Source organism: Falco rusticolus, chromosome W, assembly GCF_015220075.1.
Source record: "Falco rusticolus isolate bFalRus1 chromosome W, bFalRus1.pri, whole genome shotgun sequence".
NCBI classification, from domain to species: domain Eukaryota; kingdom Metazoa; phylum Chordata; class Aves; order Falconiformes; family Falconidae; genus Falco; species Falco rusticolus.
In genome coordinates, this window is record NC_051209.1 from 2838873 (window position 1) to 2860196 (window position 21324).

Here is a 21324-nt window from a genome sequence, read left to right on the forward strand (position 1 = left end):
ACAACGAGGACATATCACTCCATATGTCATGCAAATTCCCTGCACTCTGTGAGGATATGATTTGCTGAGCCAATGGGGGGTTACCTTGAAGACAAATTTGTCCTGAGGGCCACTGAGGTGCAGCCAACGATTAAACTCACCTGGAAAACAGATACACCAGTGTGGGTGGAACAGTGGCCCTTGCGCACAGAAAGGCTGCACAAATTGCATGAACTGGTGCAGGAGCAACTCAAAGCAGGCTGTATTGTACCCTCCACTAGCCCGTGGAATACTCCTGTCTTTGTAATACCAAAAAAAGAGTGGCAAGTGGCAACTTCTACATGACTTGCGAGCTATCAATGCAGTGATTGAGCCTATGGGAGCTTTACAACCCAGCATCCCCTCTCCTGCTATGCTGCCAGACTCCTGGTCACTTATAGTGATTGATCTTAAAGACAGTTTCTTCGCCATGCCATTACATCCTGACGATGCACCTCGGTTTGCATTTAGGGTACCAGCAATTAATCATCAGGAACCCACCATGCGTTTTCACTGGGCTGTGTTGCCACAAGGCATGTTAAACAGCCCCACCATGTGTCAAATGTTGTAGCGCAGGCTATCAGTCCTGTTCGCAAAAGGTACTCGCAGGTTTTCATCTACCACTATATGGATGACATTTTAGTATTGGCATCATCCTCCTCATTGGTCACTCAAGCCGTGATGGACCTAAGACGATCATTAAGCAACGCCAGCCTCTGTATAGCAGAGGAAAAGGTCCAAACTCAAGCGCTATGGAGATATCTTGGATGGAAAATTGAGACAGATATTCTTCCTCAACCTTTACACCTTGCTACAAATGTCAGGACCCTCAATGACCTGCAAAAGTTACTGGGTACCATCAACTGGGTGCGACCATATCTGGGAATAACTACGCAAGACCTGGTACCTTTGTTTACCCTGTTAAAATGAGACTCTAATTTGTTGTCGCCGCGTACACTCACCTTCAAGGCCAAAAGGACTTTGCAAACCATAACCAATAACATACAGGAGGATCAGAGTCATCACATTACACTAACTTTGCCTGGTTTGTTGGTTTTGTTTTATAATGAATTTCAGCCTCATGCTCTTTTGTTTCAATGGGCAGCTGAACACCAGGATTCATTAAGGATTTTGGGGTGGATCTTTTTGCCTTACTCTTTTTCCAAAACACTGACAACTCTTATTGACATGTTGGTGCTCCTCATTCAAAAGGGTCAACATCGTCTGCAGGAACTTATGGCCCATGACCCAGCCACCATTTTTATACCTTTGGCCAAACAGGACTTTGATTTTTGGGTTAAGCAAAGCCTCTCACTGCAGTCTGCTCTGGCCAACTTTAGTGGAACCATTGCCTTTTCTATTCCTCGACATAAATTGCTTCACTCTTTAACTGATTTGTCCTTACAATTGAAAATGCATATTTCTCATGTACCTATCCCAAATGCCCTGACTGTTTTCATCGATGGCTCGGGACCTTTGGGAAAGGCTGTTGTATCATGGAAAAATGAGCAAGGGTACTGGGACTCAGATGTTATCTTTGTTACTGGCTCTACACAAATAGTGGAGTTAGCTGCAGCTGTTCGTGCCTTCACATTGTTCAGACAACAACCTTTAAACCTAGTTGCAGATTCTTTATATGTTGTAGAGATAGTGCATAGATTAGAACGTTCATTTTTAAAAATGATTTCTAACCAACATTTATTTGTTTCGTTGAAATATCTTTTGTTCCTATTGGAGCATTGCTGTTATGACTATATTGTTTTACATGTGTGTTCACACACCTCATTGCCTGGTCCCATTGCTGAAGGCAATAAGGTGGTGGACTTTTTTACCGCAGCTGTTGTTACCCCCGGTGCTTATCAACAGGCTAAGCTTTCACACAACTTTTTTCACCAAAATGCTAAGGCGCTGCAACATTTGTATCACCTGACGCAAGGACAGGCCTGGGAGATTGTGAGGGGCTGTCCTGACTGTCAAAACTTCAGCCCTTTACCCCTCATCTGTCTTCATCCCTACAAAATGTTGCTTAGTTCCAAAATAATATCTAAATTTTTGGTCTTTGTGCCAGTGGAATGGAATAGAATAGAATAGAATAGAATAGAATAGAATAGAATAGAATAGAATAGAATAGAATAGAACAGAACAGAATGTTTTCAGTTGGAAGGGACCTACAACGATCATCTATTCCAACTGCCTGACCACTTCAAGATAATTGCATTGTCCTTTAACTGCCTTCACTAGCACCCAATATGAATTTTCCCATAATTTTTCCTGGTATTGTGGTTAGACTAACAGGTCTGTAGTTTCCTGGGTCATCCCTCATGCCCTTCTTGTGAAGTAGAATAATGAGGCCTGACCTTGCTTGCAGAGATCATGCAATTTTTTTATCCACCTGAGTTCCAGGAGGAGTTCCCTCAAGATACTGACAGTGGATACTGTCCCAGTAGCTCTTATGTTCTGAAGAGAATCTGTCTTCCTCCTCATCACCACAGGACAGTGTCTCAGTTGTACAGGGGTGCCCCACAATGCCAGCCTCGATGGGCCAGAGGGAAAGGAAGCCCCAGGCACATGCATGGCACCCTGTGATTCTTACTGTATGATCAGGGGAAGGACATGAGGAAGTGGAATGGTGAGCCTACCTCAAAGCTAGAAGCTCACATACATGAATAAGGGAGAAGAGAGCTGCTAAGAAGGGCCCATCCAAGAAGGCTTTCAGTCCAGATGCTGTTGAGATAGTAGAAGACAACTACCTATCCTCCAGACATAGAAGTAGTGCTGAGAATGCCTCTTCTCCTGATTTTGGCTAAGGGACTTCTGGTCTGACACTACAGGGGACAGATAGTGAATACACTAACTAGCAATAGAGGGGACCTACCTCCATCCAGGCAGAGGAAAGGGATGACTGAGTTTACTGGAGTGTGTGGATTTGACAACAAGTCACATTGGATACACAGGAACATAAAGCTTTGGTGGACTCCAGTGCACAGTGTACCCTAATATCATCATGGTACAAGGTGAAGAAAAAATTTGGATTTCTGGACTGATAGGGGGGATTCCCAAAAGTTGTCTATGTCAGAGGCTGGGGTGAGTCTGATAGGGAACAAGTGGCAGAAGAATCCTAATGTGACTGGCCCTGTGAATCCTTGGCATTGACTATCTCAAAAGAGAGTACTTTAAGAATACAAAAGGGTAACGGTGGGCCTTTGGTGTTGCCACTGTGGATGCAGAGAAGATTAAGCAGATGTCTACTTTGTCTGGCCTTAGAGGATCCTTCTGTTGTGGGGTTGCTGCATGTCAAAGAACAGCAGGTTGCTGCCATGATGGTGCACCAGCAACAATATCACACCAGCTGAGGGTCCCTGGCTCCCATTCATGAACTGATTCATTGAGGAAAGCCAAGAAGCCATCAGCAAGACTCACTCACCTTTTAATAGTCCCATATGGCCAGTGCAAAAGCCTGACAGAGGATGGAGGCTAACAGTGGCCTGAATGAAGCCATGCCACCATTGAGTGCTGCCGTACTGGACATGCTTGAACTCCAATATGACTGGATTTGAAAGCAATCAAGTGGTATGCCACAACTGATATTGTCAATGCGTTTTTCTCGGTCCCTTTGGGAGCAGGGTGCAAGTCACAGTTTGCTTTCACATGGAGGGGTGTCCAATACACCTGGAAACACAGTCCTACCATTTGATATGGACTCATCCAGACTGTACTGGAACAGGGTGCAGCTCCTGAACACTTGCAATATAATGATGACATCATTGTGTGAGGCAACACAGCAGAGGAAGTGGTTGAGAAAGGGAAAAGAATAATCCAGATTCTTCTGAAACCTGATTTTGCCATAAAACAAAGCAAAGTCAAAGAACCTGCACAAGACATCCAAGTTTAGGGGATAAAATGGCAGGATGGATGTTGTCACATCCAAAATGGATGTGGTCAATAAGATAATATCCATGTCGCCACCAATTAACAAAAAAAGAAAGTCAAGATTTCCTAGGATTTGGGGTTTCTGGTAGAGTGCATATTCCAGGTTACAGTCATCTTGTGAGCCCTCTCTATTGAGTGAATGGAAAGAAGAACTATTTTGAGTGGGGTCCTCAGCAGTAGCATGCCTTCGAGCAAATCAAACAGGAAAAAGCTCATGCGGTAGCTCTTGGGCCTGTCTGGACAAGACCAGATGTGCAATACATTGTCTACACTGCAACCAGACAGCATAACATCATCTGGAGCCTCTGGCAGAAAACATCCAAAGAGACCTGAGGTAAAACTCTAGGGTTTTGGAGCTGAGGGTATCAAGGATCCAATGCCTGCTATGCCCCAACAGAAAAAGAAATGCTAGCTGTGGTGACGCAGGTCAAAGCGGACTGAAAAAAACACTATGTCTGCGTGGCTGGGTTTGGACAAAATGGCCTTTATTGTTTATACAAACTATTTATGTATCTTAGACAGTACAGGTGTTAGACCCTGATAGGTTTTTGTGTCCTTCTTCTTGCTTGCTATTTGCTGTTGCTGTAGGTGCCCGTATGTTGCAGTTCTAAGTTCCGGTTCTTCACATCCTGTTTACATACCTGACAATTTGTGACTGTCTTAAAGGCACACAGCTAAGTCTTTGAAGTCAACTAACTTGTCTGCAGACCCGCTGCAGACCCCAATTCCCCCTTTTTGTTTTTGAACAGCTAGTACCAGGTTTGTCATGTTCTGCAGGGCCCTTGCAAACATGATGGCAACCAAGGTAATAGCAAACAAACAATACTGTCAATTGAGTGAATGGATGCCAAAAAGGCTGACATTTTCTCAAATTTTGGTAACATGTTGCTGCAATGGGGCACCTAAAATCCATGCAGCATAAACCATCAAAATCCACACAGCTATGTTCTTGAGCCAACAACAAAAAGCCAATAGTTGCTCTGTTTTGTATGTAATAGTGGTAGATTTGACTCACATTCTTAACTGCCTAACAAACAAGGTGATTTAACTCTTTAATGCTTTCCCTGCTGTTACTTTGAATAAGAGAAGAACCGCTGCAATACGTTCCCATCAGTTCCATAAATCAACTGCATCATTACATGCTTCATCCAATGTTATATTGCGTTTAAGCGCATTATGCTTATCAGCATGTTCATGTGTTGATTTATGCAGGTGTCATGGTCCCATCATAGCCTCCTACTACGTTAGCATCTACATAAAGGCAACTATCGACATTCAAAGTGCAAACAATATCAACTTCTTTTGGATTGACATTATACAGAGGTAATCAATTATCGAAAATATCAAGGCTTTCAGTAAGATTCGTCATTCCCCGCATACATTAACTTTTTTGCAACAACGTCTGCAAGTCAGTTTTGAGGAAGGGCACACCAAACAAGGACTGGTTCAGTAAGGAGGCCACACATTAGTTGTTGGGTTGACTGGCGGCAGCAGTGCTCCCACGGTCTGGCACGCTAAGCTCAGGCCGCACACAGCGAGCAGGTATCCATCGCGGACCTTCATCTGTAGAAACACAAGCATAACCTCTCCCCCAAGTTAACAATTCATGCGGTCCCGACCAATGCCCAGTACGAGGGTCTTTCATGCGTACTAAGACGCCTTTGTGCTTTTGCTGCTTGTCACCAATTGACACAAAATGTCGCACAATGGGAGGCACCACATGGTCGGCAGAGATTTTCAGAAAGTTCAAAACATAACATGCTTTCTCTAATCATGCCTCTGGGGTCATTCCCTTCATTCCCCCCCTTTTTTTTTTCTTTTTTTTTTTTTTCTTAATAGCAAAATACATTTCAACCGCTGTAATACAGTAGAAAATAAACAGCTTTTCTGTGTGACAGAACACAATCACCCCGTACTGGGAAAGAGTTTTTTGCAAGTCCTGCACTACTTTCCAAGTAAATGGTGTATGAACGTGAGGATTAGCAGCAGCCGCATCTCCCATTACAATAGGATATGCATGCGGTGCATCGGTGGAAGGAGTAGGAAGATCAAGGAGCGGTCCGCCTATCTGTTCTACTAAATCCCAGTTCCCGTCTCTTAATACCCCATCTCTTACAGCCTGCCAAAATCGCCGAGGGTTGCGTGGCATTACCGTACCACTGGAAACTGGATTTTTTTACCACCTCCACCTTCTTCATTGCCTGTGACTGATAACGTTGGCGTGGCTGCATCCGAATCCGGGTTTTCGGCATTTCCATCCTGCGCAGGCAGGGGTGGAGCTGAGGGGGCAGGCAGGAGGGGCAGAGCAGGCGGAGGAGGAAGGAATGTGGGCTGGCACAAATGTTGGGGGGAGTCAGGGGGGCTGGGATCGGTACGTCGAGGTTTCTGCTTGTCGTCCTCGTCCTCGGAATCGGTATCGAGTATAAGTCGATGCGGTTGGACAGATTTAGGGGATTCGGGGCATTGGGGAGTGGCGTCTGGTAAGGGGCACAGACTCTCCCCCTCCCCCACCCCCTCATCCTCTTGTCTGTATTCTGGATGCGGATACTGGGGAGGTTTGAATGATACACCCTCATTCACATTTTGCTGATTTTGCAAGCCCCCACTCGTGCGTTGATGATTTTTGAAGCCCCCTACAGCATGTCTAAGCAGTCCCCACGTAAGCAAAAGCCCCGACACCTCTTCGTCCCCTTTCTCCAGAGCTTCTGACAGTGTTGATCCTAAGTCGTCCCAGGTCCACACACTAAGAGCAGTCGCAGAGGACACTTCCACTCCATGTGTTTTGGCCCACAATAACATATTTTTTAACCGGAGCCCATCTAAAGTATTTCCACGCTTTTCTAATACTAATTTCCACATTGATAGCACTATGGTATCTTCTTTAGATAACTTACTCCCCATGTTGTCCCTGGTGGCTCACCTTACCGGTGTCAGTTCTCCTCGCTGCGCTACTCCGCTTCACCAGGCTCCGCCTCCCCAGCAACCCGCTGGTCACAGTCTCAGGATCGCTCCTGACACCCCTTACCGGGGTCACATCGGCACAGTCTCAGGGTCTCTTTTTGATACCTTTTACTGGGATCACATCGGCACGTCGGGGTCACCAAATGTGGTGACGCAGGTCAAGGCAGACTGAAAAAACACTATATCTTTGTGGCTGGGTTCGGGCAAAATGGCCTTTATTGTTTATACAAACTATTTATATATCTTAGACAGTGCAGGTGTTAGACCCTGATAGGTTTTTGTGTCCTTCTTGCTTGCTATTTGCTGTTGCTGTAGGTGCCCGTATGCTGCGGTTCTAAGTTCCGGTTCTTCACATCCTGTTTACAGACCTGACAATTTGTGGCTGTCTTAAAGGTACACGGCTAAGTCTTTGAAGTCAACTAACTTGTCTGCAGACCTGCTGTAGACCCCAACAACCATGCAGTGACATCCCTCCCAAATGCCATCCCAGTCTTTTCAAGTCAGCATGGCCTATCTTCGTGACTCAGATGTAACACAAATTTCACCCCTCTGCTGTATCTGGCCTGCTCACCTTGTGTCACAGCATTTTTGCATCCTGCCAGCCTCTTCCAGCACTGCAGAAATGCCATTGGCAATAGTCCATTCCCTTTTGCAATACCTGAGCTTGCCCAGTAACACCTTCCACTCTGATGTCTTGCCCAGGGACAAAGAGACAAATATCTCTTGTTAGTTCTTCCAGATATTTTTCTGTCTTTTTGAACTATTTTCTGCCGTTGCATGTGTTGTGGTTTAACCCCAGCCAGCAACTAAGTACCACACAGCCACTCACTCAATCCCTGCCTCTCCACCCAGTGGGATGGGGAAGAGAATCGAGAAAAAGTTAAAACCTGTGGGTTGAGATAAGAACAGTTTAAGAAGTAAAATAAAGTAAAATAAAAATAATAACAATAATAACTGTAATGAAGAAGAGAGAGAGAGGAATAAATTCCAAGGGAAAAAAACCACCAAGTGATACACAACACAATTGCTCACCACCCACTGACCGATGCCCAGCCAGTCCCCGAGCAGCCATTGGCAGGCCTTGGCCAACTCCACCCAGTTTATATACTGAGCATGATGTTCTGTGGCATGGAATATCCCTTTGGCTAGTTTGGGTCAGCTGTCCTGCCTCTGCTCCCTCCCAGCTTCTTGTGCACCTGCTCGCTGGCAGAGCACGGGAAACTGAAAAGTCCTTGACTTAGGGTAAACACCACTTAGCAACAACTAAAACATCAGTGTGTTATCAACATTATTCTCAAACTAAATCCAAAACATAGCATTGTACCAGCTACTAAGAAGAAAATTAGCTCTATCCCAGCTGAAACCAGGACAGCATTCTTCCCAGCTCTTACATTGAAAAACATCTGAAGGATGTTTACTCATGGAAATAGAGCTACTGCTCATTTGTAAAGCAAATACAGGAAATATAAATGCAAATACAAAAATATAGCAAATACACCTGCAATTTCTCCTGTATGCCTCCTGACATCTTAGATTTCTATTCCTAAAAATGGACTCCTCAGCCAATACCCTTCCATATGCTTCTTTTAATAATCAGTCACCATAGCCCTTGCAATGGAACTTTCTTTTTTACTGGAGCCAGCTGACCGTTTAAGTGTAAGCACATTTTGATTGCTCTCTGGCCCTAGTTGATTTTCTTTGTCACGCAGGATCAGTTGTACATTTATACTTGTAGCCAGCTCATGTGATTTACCTATGCTTCTTTGAATTACTCCCTGAACTACACCAGTGTCACTGGAAAAATAGTGTCTGAAAATAGGACAAATGATTGTTTGAGCAAATGGCCAGCATGGCTGTCTGTAGAAAACATGCCACCTTTGTTTAGTTGAAATATCCATGGTATTAAATTGCCATCACTACATAGTTGACATTAACTAATAGGGAATAACTAAGATATGATGCATCTTTTCATTCCAAATGCTACAGAAAGAAAAGAACCTGGTATCTCCATGCAGTATTGTCTGACTTTTTTGTACTATTTACTAAATTCCCAATATACAGATAACTTCGCTTAGCTAAGTGTAAAAGTTCAGCTACAATGGACACAACAATTAAGGAACACAAGATCTGAATAATTATTTGGTCTTCTGACAGAAATTCAAGTTCTACAATTTTCAATAAATGTCCTAAGCATTTTGAATTTTGATAAAAAGTGAAACAAAAAAATGAAAGTTTTTATGCTGTGTTTGGACCTGCTTTAGAAATAATGCTTCTTATTTAGCAGGTTTGGAAAAAAATGTCTGCAATACAATAAAACTTTGGATGAATTCACCATATAAGCGCTGCTTGCTTGATGCAAGCAAGATGTCAATTTATTGTACAGAAGCACAAGTTTAAAACGCGCAGCTTCTGAAAGTGTATATAAACAGATTGGTTCTTGAAGCTAAGCATTGCATACTAGGCAATCCCTGATTGGTGGTTAACTACCATCAATTAACAGCAAGGTGTTACCTTTCCTTGGCGCCATCCTTGGCGCCATCCGTTCCTCATTCCCTTATCTTCTCTCAGCATGACTCACCCTGTTGATTGTTATCTATTCACATTCCTTGTCCTCCCAGGGTTTATGACCTACAAGCTCGAGCACATTCCTTTCAGCTAACATGGTCCTGATTTCCAGGCCCCCTCCTGCATATGAGAAAGCCTGAGAAATAGTAACTTCTGCAAAGTAAATTTAGTGATCAGTAAAATGTTGCTTTGGAGGAAAAATAGAGCTGGTAGAAGTTTCATGAGAATCCGACTGAGTTCACTTGTAATTCCCACACTCTGATTTAAGCTAAAATGTAGGCTTTGACAACTAAAACAATCTCACAGAATAAATAGAATCTCTCACTGGAAGAGATGAATTTGACCATGAGTATTTTAATAAGGTCACACTTGTACATCAGAGATGATAATCCCCTTTCATGGACAAGATATCTTTTACTTTATTGTAAAAACTATTCATGGGTATTTAGTTGTAGGATCTGAGTGTGCACTACTGCTTTGTTGTCCTCTGAGCTGTGCTTGGACTCGCAATGTGAATGTCACACTAGAGATGGGTGGCTCAGTATTGACAAGTGTTTTCTTGGCTTTTAGAAAAAACCTTCCCAAGATGACAGGTCCATTACACTACGAGGCAATTGTGCTCTTTTACTGTATGCCTTACGTAGAAAGACACACCATAAATAAAATAACATGCAGGGAAAGGATTAAAATAATTATGTTTTCCCTGATACGCTAATATTTTTCAATTGTGAATTTATTTAATTTAATCACTCATAAATTAAAAGATTTATGAATTACTTATGGTTGTTTACTTGTGATACCTCATCATATATATTGATAATGCTATGAGAATATTAAATGTAATAATTCATAATATTATGCAATGTAAGCTTTCTCAAGAAATCAAGGCCCTGCATAAAACCCCATTGAAAATAGTATAATAAACATTGATTTTCATGATCTTTGGATCAGTCCTGGTTTATAGTACTTTTGGCATTCCGGTCCTGGTCTTAATGTCTTTGGTGGGTATAGGTGTTCCAGATGAAAAATGTACATTGTGAACAAGTAATTTCACCCAAGAATTTACCCAGATGTGAGCACTACTTTCATTAGTCCACATTGTAATTTTATTGGACTACAGAATTTATTAATCTTAATCCAATCACAGCATATCAGAATTTCAAGTTCACTATGCAATCAACTGCTCCATAAAAAACAAATAATGAGCAGAAAAGAATGTATACTGATTGTAATATTTTTGACTGAATGAAGTAAAAGATGAATGTGATTATCAGTTCTGGTTCTTTTTTCATTTAAAACAAGTACTATAGCAGGAACCACCCAGACCAATGGAGAATGAGCCTCACAAGAAGCAATGCAAGTGCAGCAGTGACCCAACCTGAGCTGGCTTTGGCATCCAATAACTACATGCAACACACCACCTCTCCTGTCCTGAGCAACCACCATAACAGATATAACCCAACTCATGAACTAAATGAACTCAGTGGACATTTTATGGACATTTTACAGGAGTGCACCATAGACTAAGGGAACGATAACTGATTATGTATCAAAAGACAGAAAGGGGGGGTGGTGGTCATTAACGAGCATGTATTGGATAGTGAGGGACCTGAGCATGATGTAAATGGTATGGAATAAGGTGTGGAGATTGTACTGCTTTTGGCTGGGATAGAGTTAAATTTCTTCATAGCAGCTAATATTGTGCTATGTTTTGGATTTGTGACCAAAACAGCATTGATGATAGCACACCAATTGCTGAAAAGTGCTTGCACAGTGTCAAAGTCTTTCCTGATTCTTATAATGCCATGCCCAACCCCTCCACCACCCCCCGGGAGTAGACTGGGGGTAGGCAAGAAGTTGGGAGGAAACACAGCTGAGACAGTTGACCCTAAATGACCAAAAGGATATTCCATACCATATGACATCATGCTGAACAATAAAATCTATGGGGAAGAAGGAGGAAGGGGGGATGTTCAGTGTCCTGGTTTCAGCTAGGATAGAGTTAATTTCCTTCTTAGTAGCTGGTGCAATATTGTGTTTTGGATTTGGTGTGAGAACAATGATGATATGAAGCTGATGTTTTTGGTTTTTGATGGGGTAATGTTTATACTAAGTCAAGGACTTTTCAGTTTCTCAGGCTTTGCAAGTGAGAAGGCTGGAGGGGCAAATGAAATTGGGAGGGGACGCAGACAGGACAGGTGACCCAAACTAGCCAAAGAGGTATTCCATACCATATGACGTCAAGCTGAGTATATAAGCTGGGGGAAGAAGGAGGAAGGGGGGGATATCCAGCATTATGGCATTTGTCTTCCTGAGTAACCGTTACGTGTGATGGAGCCCTGCTTTCCTGGGGATGGCTGAACACCTGCCTGCCCATGGGAAATAGTGAATGAATTCCTTGTTTTGCTTTGCTTGCGTGTGCGGCTATTTATTGCTTTACCTATTAAATTGTTCTAATCTCAACCCATGAGTTTTCTCACTTTTACTCTTCTGATCCTCTCCCCCATCCCACTGTGAGGGGAGTCAGCAAGCGGCTGCGTGGTGCTTACTTGCCGGCTGGGGTTAAACCGTGACATTCAGTTATGGCATTTGTCTTCCCAATTAACCGTTACACGCGATGAAGCCCTGCTTTCCTGGGAATGGCTAAACATCTTCCTGCTGATGGAAAGTAGTGAAAGAATTCCTTGTTTTGCTTTGCTTGCATGTGCAGCTATTGCTTTACCTATTAAACTGTCTTTATCTCAACTCAAGAGTTCTGGATTTTTATCATTCTGATTCTCTTCCCCATCCCACTATGGGGGAGAGTGACCAAGTGACTGTGTGGTGCTTAGCTGGGGTTAAGCCACAGCATCTATGTATTTTTAATTGATAATATATGCATAGTGCAAAAGAGATTAATATAGTCCCAGATACTTACCACATTAATAGTACAGGTTTTGCTTTAGATTATTTCCTTAATAATTCCTTTACAGAAATTAAGTACATTCTGAATTAATCTTGCCTGGAGGTGTGAAGTTTATTAGCAGTCAAAATATCTTGTAGTATTCTTGCTATATTTGCATACAGTATGAACATACACTTATAAAATCTACCTGGAGCCAAGGCATGTGTTGTAACATTTGATAACAGAAATGTCTCTGGTATGTGTGACACATTTTTGCACACAATGGAAAAATAGGAGACAATTCTTTCCTTGTTAGCATAAAATAGCCAGTGTTAAAGAAGTTTCTCCACGCTATGTATCCTGTATCAGAGTGTCAGGCAGAATCTTAATTTATTTGGTACAGCAACGAGTTGTGGCGTATGAAGGCATGAACCCCAAGTCAGTGAAGAAGTGAGATCGTTTATTGCATATATAAGTGCTAGTTATATACAAATGCTTATCTGCCCAAGTTCTGCCCTGGAATGTGCCTGCGTGCAGCAAATGCCTGGGAATTTGTCTATGTGTAGCAAAGCAGTTGCTCATTACAAGCTGTTCACACACTTGTGGTTTCACGGCCAAATTTGGCCACTTATCTGTACACTAACAGCTCTACCAATTCAGCCTTGTTTCTCTACAAGGTCAACTTATTTTAGGCCCCTACAATAAAGTAATTTCCCCAAGATGAGTCTGTTTTCCCTGTGACAGTAATTGGTAAGATATATCCCTAGACTTGTCTCTACCAACGAGGTTTTTGTCATATAGTAAAATAGTACTACCATAGTAGTAGGTGACTCTCTTCTGAGAGGTACGGAGGCACCCATTTGCTGACCTGATGCGCTGTCTAGAGAGCTGTGCTGCTTACCAGGGGCTCATATCAGGGATGTCACCGAGAGACTACCAAGCCTTGTACAGTCCACAGACTATGATCTGCTGCTGTTGTTTCATATGAGTACAAATGATACAGCCAAGAGTAGTCTGAGAAGTATCAAAAAGGATTACAGAGCCCCAAGAGTGGTGGTAAGGGACTCTGGAGTGCAGGTAGTTTTTTCATTAACCCTCCTGGTCAACGGAAGGAGTTTAAAAGGGCCAGCTGAATCCAGCAAATCAATTAATGGTTATGGGACTGGTGCCACAGCCAGGGATTTGGCTAATTAGACCATGGGACTCACTTTGAGAAACCTGGTCTACTGGGGGCTGACAGGGTCCATCTGACAGCAAAGGGGAAGAGCATCTTTGGTCATAGGCTTGCCAAGCTGATGAAGAGGGCTTTAAACTAAAGTTGCTGGGGGAGGGGAACCTCAATCCATCCCGCTCCTAGCAGTTTGATGCCAGTGCCAGCAAGAGATGCCCAGAGCCTGGAGATGGATCACAGGTCAGCAGGAGAGCACCTGAAGAGCAGCACAAATAAATTCCAGCCACTCCAGCCAGTATGTCAGCTGCATCGGGGGGCCCAATTTAAATGCTTCTATGCAAACACATGTAGCATGGAAAATAAACAAGAAGAGTTAGAGACATGCACACACCTGCAGGGCTATGATCTTATTGGCATCACAGAGACATGGTGGGCTGGCTCCTACGACTGGAGTGTTGGAATGGACAGATACAGGCTCTTTAGGAAGGAGACTCAGGGGAGACAAAGAGGGGGTGTCACCCTCAATGTCAATGACCAGATGGAGTGCACGGAGCTCCCCCTGGTGATGGATGAGGACCCAACTGAGAGTTTATGGGTCAGGATTAAAGGGAGGGCAGGGGCAGGAGACATTATACTGGAGGTCTGCTAAGGCCACTCGACCAGGAAGACCAAGCAGATGAGGCCCTCTATAGACAGATAGGAGCATCCTCATGTTCACAAGCCCTGGTCCACATGGGGGGCTTCAACCACCCCAATAATCTGCTGGAAAGACAACACAGCAGGGCATAGGCAATCCAGGAGGTTCCTGGAATGCGTTGATGATAACTTCCTTCTCCAAGTGCTAGAGGAGCCAACAAGGACAGCTGCTATGCTGGACCTTGTTCTCACCAGCAAGGAGGGGCTGGTGGGGAATGTGAAGCTTAAGGGCAGCCTTGGTTGAAGTGACCACGAAATGGTGGAGTTCAAGATCCTTAGGGCAGCGAGGAGGGTGCACAGCAAGATTGCTACCCTGGACTTCAGGAGAGCAGATTTTGGTCTCTTCAGGGATCTGCTTGGTAGAGTACCATGGGAAGTAAGAGGGGCACAAGAAAGCTGATTAATATTCAAGGATCACCTCCTCCAAGCTCAGAAGTGATGTGTCCCAACAAAGAGGAAGTTGGGCAAAAATGCCAGGAGACCTGAATAGATGAAGAAGGAGCTCCTGGACAAACTCAAACACAAAAAGGGAGCCTACAGGGGGTGGAAGCAAGGACAGGTAGCCTAGGAGGAATACAGAGAAATTGTCCAAGCATCCAGGGATGAGGTTAGGAAAGCTCAAGACCTGATAGAATTAAAACTGGCCAGGGACATCAAGGTCAACAAAAAAAAAAAAGGTTCTATAGGTACATCGGTGATAAAAGGAAGACAAGGGAAAACATGGGCCCTCTCTGGAAGGAAAGAGGAGACCTGGTTCCCTGGGACATGGAGAAGTCTGAGGTACTCAAGGACTTTTTTGCCTCGGTCTTCACTGACAAGTGGACCTGCCACACCACCCAAGTTGCAGAAGGCAAAGGCAGGGATCGGGAGAACGAATAACCACCTACTGTAGGAGAAGGTCAGGTTCGAGACCATCTAAGGAACCTGAAGGTACACAAGTCCATGGGACCTGATGAGATGCATCTGTGTGTCCTAAGGGAAGATGAAATGGTTAAGCCACTATCCATTATATTTGAAGAGTCATGGCAGTCCGGTGAAGTTCCCATGGACTGGAAAACGGGAAATGTAACCCCCACTTTTAAAAAGGGAAATAAGGAAGACCCAGGAAACGACAGGCTGGTGAGTTTCACCTCTGTGCCTGGCAAGATGATGAAGTTCCTCCTGGAAGCTGTACTAAAGCACATGAAAAATGAGAAAGTGATTGCTGACAGCCAACATGGCTTTATGAAGGGTAAATTCTGCCTGACAAATTTGGTGGCCTTCTACAATGGAGTTACAGTGTTGGTGGATAAGGGGCGAGCAACTGACCTCATCTACCTGGGCTTGTGCAAATCTTTTCATACTGTCCCACATGACATCCTTGTCTCTAAACTGGAAAGACATGGATTTGACTGATGGACCACTCGATGAATAAGGAATTGGCTGAATGGTCACACTCAGAGAGCTGTGGCCAATGGCTCAATGTCCAAGTGGAGACCGGTGACAAGTGATGTTCCTCAGGGGTCCGTACTGGGAATGGTGCTGTTCAACATCTATGTCAGTGACATGGACAGTGGGATCGAGTGCACCCTCAGCAAGTCTGTGAATGACAGTAAGCTGAACGGTGTGGTTGATACTCTAGAGCAGGGGTCCTCAAACTACGACCCGCGGGCCAGATACGGCCCCCCAGGGTCCTCAATCCGGCCCCCGGTATTTAAACCCCCCCCCCCCCGCGCCCCCCCCCCCCCCCCCCCCGGGGGTTGGGGGGGGGAAACCAAGCAGCCGCAGATGACTGCCTGCCACTTAATCTGCATGCTGGCCCCCTGTTTAAAAAGTTTGAGGACCCCTGCTCTAGAGGGAAGAGATGCCATCCAGAGAGACCTTGAGAAGCTTGAGAGTTGGGCCCGTGCAAACCTCATGAGGTTCAAGAAGTGCAAGGTCCTGCATGTGGGTCAGGAAAATCCCAAGCACAAATACAGGCTTGGCAGAGAATGGATTGACAGCATCCCTGAGGAGAAGGACTTGGGAATGCTGGTGGACAACAAACTCAACATGACCCAGCAATGTGCACTTGCAGCCCAGAAAGCCAACCAAAACCCTGGCTGCATCAAAAGAAGTGTGTCCAGCAGGTAAAGGGAGGTGATTCTCCCCCACTACTCCACTCTGATGAGACCCCACCTGGAGTACTACGTTCAGCTCTGGGGCCCCCAAGCATAAGAAGGACATGGACCTATTGGAGAGAGTCCAGAGGAGGGCCAAAACGATGATCAGGAAGCTGGAGCACCTCTTCTATGAAGACAGGCTGAGAGATTTGGGGTTGTTCAGCCTGGAGAAGAGAAGGCTCCATGGAGATCTTATTGAAACCTTCCAGTACCTAAAGGAGGCCTACAAGAAAGCTGGAGAGGGACTTTTTACAAGGGCTTGTAGTGATAGGACAAGGAGCAATGGCTTTAAACTGAGAGAGGGTAGGTTTATATTAGATATTGGGAAGAAATTCTTTCCTGTGAGGGTGGTGAGACACTGGAACAAGTTGCCCAGAGAAGTTGTGTATGCCCCATCTCTGGAAGTGTTCAAGGCCAGGTTAGATGGGGCTTTGAGCAACCTGGTCTAGTGAAAGGTGTCCCTGCCCATGGCAGGGGGGTTGGAACTTGATGAGCTTTAAGGTCCCTTCCAACCCAAACCATTCTATGATTCTCTTCCTCTGTTCTGTTGAGGAGGAGCAGTGATAGAGTGGCTTGGGTGGCACCTGGTGGCCAGCCAAGGTTTAGCCAAGACAGTTGTATAATTCAGTGAGTGCTATCTGGCAATCTCTGGTGTAAAAATATCACATCTTTTAGTAAAGGTTTGTAGAATTAGTCAGACCAGAATGTGTTCATTGAAGTCCATGTAGAGAAATCAGGTGATAGAATGGTGATTTTTGTTTGGGCTTAGAGAAGCTTTTGCCAACAAATCTGAAAATGTGTCCTTATCTCCAAGTAGGAGCAAGGATACATGGGAAAGATGATTGGGAGAATCCTGCCTGTGCCCATCTCAGAGGAGCTTGTAGGCAACACATAACTTTTAGCTCAGCAAGGCTTTTGCCCTTTCAGTGTGCATGAATACACCTACAAAATATCCCCACCCCGATACTTTTAGCATTCGTTAGTGCAGAAAGACAGCAGGTCTGTTACAATGCAGAGTGGCACAGGCATGATGTAAAATGTAATGGAATAAAGGGTGGATACTCTCCTAGTTTCAGCTGGGATAAAGTGAATTTTATTTTCAGTAGCTGGTGCAGTGCTGTGTTTTGGATTTAGTATGACAATAATGTTGATTATATACTGATGTATTAGTTGTTGCTAAGTAGTGCTTACTCTACATCGAGGACTTTTCAACTTTCCCATGCTCTGCCAGTGAGCAGGTGTACAGGAAGCTAGGAGGGAGCATAACCACGACAGCTAACCCAAACTAGCCAAATGGATATTCCATACCATAGAACGTCATGCTCAATGTTGGGGGAAGAAGGAAGGGAAGGGACATTCAGTGTTATGTTGTTTGTCTTCCCAAGGAACCATTACATGTGATGGAGCCATGCATTCCTGGAGATGGCTGAACACCTGTCTGCCAATTGAAAGCAGCAAATGAACACTTTGTTTTGCTTTGGTTGCACACACAGTTTTTGCTTTAGCTCAGGGGTCCTCAAACTACGGCCCAGATACAGCCCCCCAGGGTCCTCAATCCGGACCCCGGTATTTACAGAACCCCCCCACCGGGGGTTGGGGGGAACCAAGCAGCCACAGATGACTTCCTACCACTTCATCCATGCCAGCCCCCTGTTTAAAAAGTTTGAGGACCCCTGCTTTAGCTATTTATAGAGGACGGAGGCAGTGGGTTGTTTGACATTGATAATGTGCAGCTGTGACCTTACTTTGACAATGTGCAGCTGTGATCCTGCAGCAAAGAGGTAAATAACTTTGAGGGAATATGAGAAGAAACCTGTATGAGACAGAAACAAAAGAGGAATGTGATCTCACTTCTAGAAGATAAGGAAACAGTGTGAACAGCAGAGAGTAGCCTATAGTGAACAGCAGCTGGGCACATGGACAGTAGAGTTTGACCAATAATAAAGCTTTTAGCAGCATATGTACAGAGTATAAACTTATAAAAGCTGTAACTAACTAACAATAAAGGTTTTTGCTTCACCATCCTTGCAAAGTCCGTGCCTCAATCGCCACAGCTATTAAACTGTCTTTATCACAACCCATGAGTTTTCTCACTTTTACTCTTCTGATTCTCTCCTCTATCCCACTGGAAGGGGAATGAGCAAGCAGCTGTGTGGTGCTTAGTTGCTGGGTGGGGTTAAATCACAACACCCACAATGTATATCCTTCTTTGTCTGTCTTTCGAATCAATAGGGTGTTATAGCAGCTCTTTATGCAGACTTTCAACATCCATGAAAGGCAATACAACCTCAAATTGCAATTTCTGCAAAGAACCAGTTCATGAACCCCTCTTCTAAAGTGCATACTGTTTGTTCAGCTGTTCATTCACTGTACATTCAGCTGTTCCCATTCACAATTGTTTTACTGGTACTCCTCTTTAACTCTGCTCTAACAACTTAAGGGTTATAAAAATGCTTCTGCTACCAGTACTTCATGAAAGAAGGTAAGGAGTACATCACTCAGCTTTCACTAAAGAGAATTTATTTTTGAAGAATAGGTGCTTGGAAATGTTAGGTACAACCCATTAGCAGATCTAGATTCTGCCTAGAGAATGCATTTTAATAGAGGATGCCCAGATACTATTGATTTGTAAGCAGATGAGTCAAATATGAGCAGACAAAGCAGGGATGGGATTCCCAAGAGAAATGTAGAAACATTGCCCAAGTGTGCAGGGATGGAGTTAAGAAAAACAAAGCTCAGATGGAGTTGGAACTAGCAAGGGATATGAAGGCCAAAACAAAGAGCTTGTATAGGTATGATGGCAGCAAAAGGAAGGCTAAAGAAAATGTGGGCCTGTTACTTAGTGGAGCAGAAGGCCTACTGACCAATGGCATGGAAAATGCTGAGGTATTCAATGCCTTTTTTTCTTTACTTCAGTTATCACCAGTAAGTACTGCCCTAAGACCCCTCAGTCCCCTGAGCCTCCTAGCAGTCTGTGGGAGTGAAGCATTATGCACAGTAGAGAACAATACAGTTAGAGAACACTTAAGCCAGTTGGACATATACAAGTGTATGGGACCAGATTGGATGCAAAAGGGGCTGGCCAATGCCATTTTAAGGCCATGCTCTATCAACGTTAAAAGGTGTCCTGGTTTCAGCTGGGATGGAGTTAACTTTCTTCTTAGTAGCTAGTACAGTGCTGTGTTTTGGCTATGATGGGAGAACAATGTTGATAGCACACTGATGTTTTTAGTTGTTGCTGGGTAATGTTTATACTAAGTCAAGGATTTTTCAGTTTCTTGGGCCTTGCCAGCCAGAGGGCTGGAGGGGCACAAGAGAGTGGGAAGGGACACAGCCAGGTCAGCTGACCTGAACCAGCCAAAGAGGTATTCCATACCATGGGATGTCATGCTTGGTATATAAACTTGGAGGGTTAGCTGGGGTGGGGGGGATCGTTGCTCGGGGAGTGGCTGAGCATCGGTCAGCGGGTGTCGAGCGGTTGTACTGTGTATCACTTGTTTTCCTTTTTCCCTTTTGCTTTGCATTTTATCCTTTTCCCCCACCTTTCCATTATAATTGTTATTATTATTATCGTTGTTATTGTTCTTACCTTTTTATTCTGTTTAAATTATTAAATTGTTTTTATCTCAACCCTCGAGTTTTACATTCCGATTCCGACTCTCCTCCCCACCCCTCCAGGTGGGGGGGGGGGAGTGAGCAAGCGTCTGTGTGGTGCTTGGCTGCCAGCTAGGGTTAAACCATGACAAAGGTCATGGTGGTCAAAGAAGTTTCCTGATGACTGGAAAAATGCAAATGTTACACTCATCTTCAAGAAGGGCAAAGGGAAGAATCCAGAGACCTACAGGCTGGTGAGCCTCATCTCAGTCCCTGGGAAAGTTCTGAAGCAAACTCTCCTGGAAGCCATGCCCAAGCACAGAAAAGACAAGAAGGTCACTGGGAGCAGCCAGTATGGATTTACCAAGGGAAAATTGTGCCCAACCAACTTGATTGCCTTCTATGATGAAATGACTGACTGAACACTAGGGAACAGCATTGCATGTTATTCACCTCGACTTCAACAAGGTCTTTGGTACAAAGTCCAGCTATTGACTGATTATCAGTGGCCTCTCAAGGGCTGATACTGTGGCTGATACTGTTTAACATCTTTATTAATGTCTTGGATGATGGGATGGAGTGCATACTCTGAAAGTTTCTGGATGATACCAAATTGGGGGGTGGGGGCAGTTGATACACTGAAGGGCAGGCTTGCTACTCAAAGGGACCTCAACAGGCTGGAGAAATGGGCTGACAGGAAACTCACTGAGTTCAACAAAGGGAAAATTCCCAGATCTGGGATGGAACAACTCCATACACCAGTACAGGCTGGGGGCTGACTGGTTAGAGAACAGCTTTGCAGAAAAAGACCTGGGGTCTTGGTGGGCAACTAGTACATGAGCCAGCAGTGTGCCTTTGTGGTCAAGGCCAACTTCATCCTGGGCTGTATTAGCAGTAATGTAGCCAGAAGGTTAAGAGAAGTGATTCCCCCCCCTCCCCCTTCAGTACTGATGAGACTACAGCTGGAGTCCTGTGTCTACTTTTGGGCTCCCCCGTACAAGAAAGGCATTGACATACTGGAGTGAGTCTAGCAGAGGACCACCAAGATGGTCAGGGGGCTGGAGCATATGGCATAAAAGCAGAAGTTGAGAGATGGGATTGTTTAGCCCTCAAAAGAGAAGGAAGGAAAAGAGGCAATGGGCACAAGCTGAAACGTGGGAAATTCCACTCAGATATTAGGAAGGTTTTTCCCCATGAGGATTTCAAACACAAATAGGGGCCATGCTCAAGGAGTGGGATGGGTTGGACTAGAGACCTCAAGATGTCCCTTCCAACCTATATAATTCTATAATTCAATAAATGCCCATCATCATCCACTTGTTTTCTTGTTTCTCTAAGCTACTACAACAGCTTAGGAAGCTTTA

At 44.4% G+C, this 21324-nt stretch overlaps 1 pseudogene; it reads left to right on the top strand.

Moving 5' to 3' along the window:
- The first annotated feature begins 13881 nt into the window (after nt 1-13881).
- Nucleotides 13882-20382, top strand: LOC119140909 (annotated as a pseudogene).
- The last annotated feature ends 942 nt before the right edge of the window (nt 20383-21324 follow it).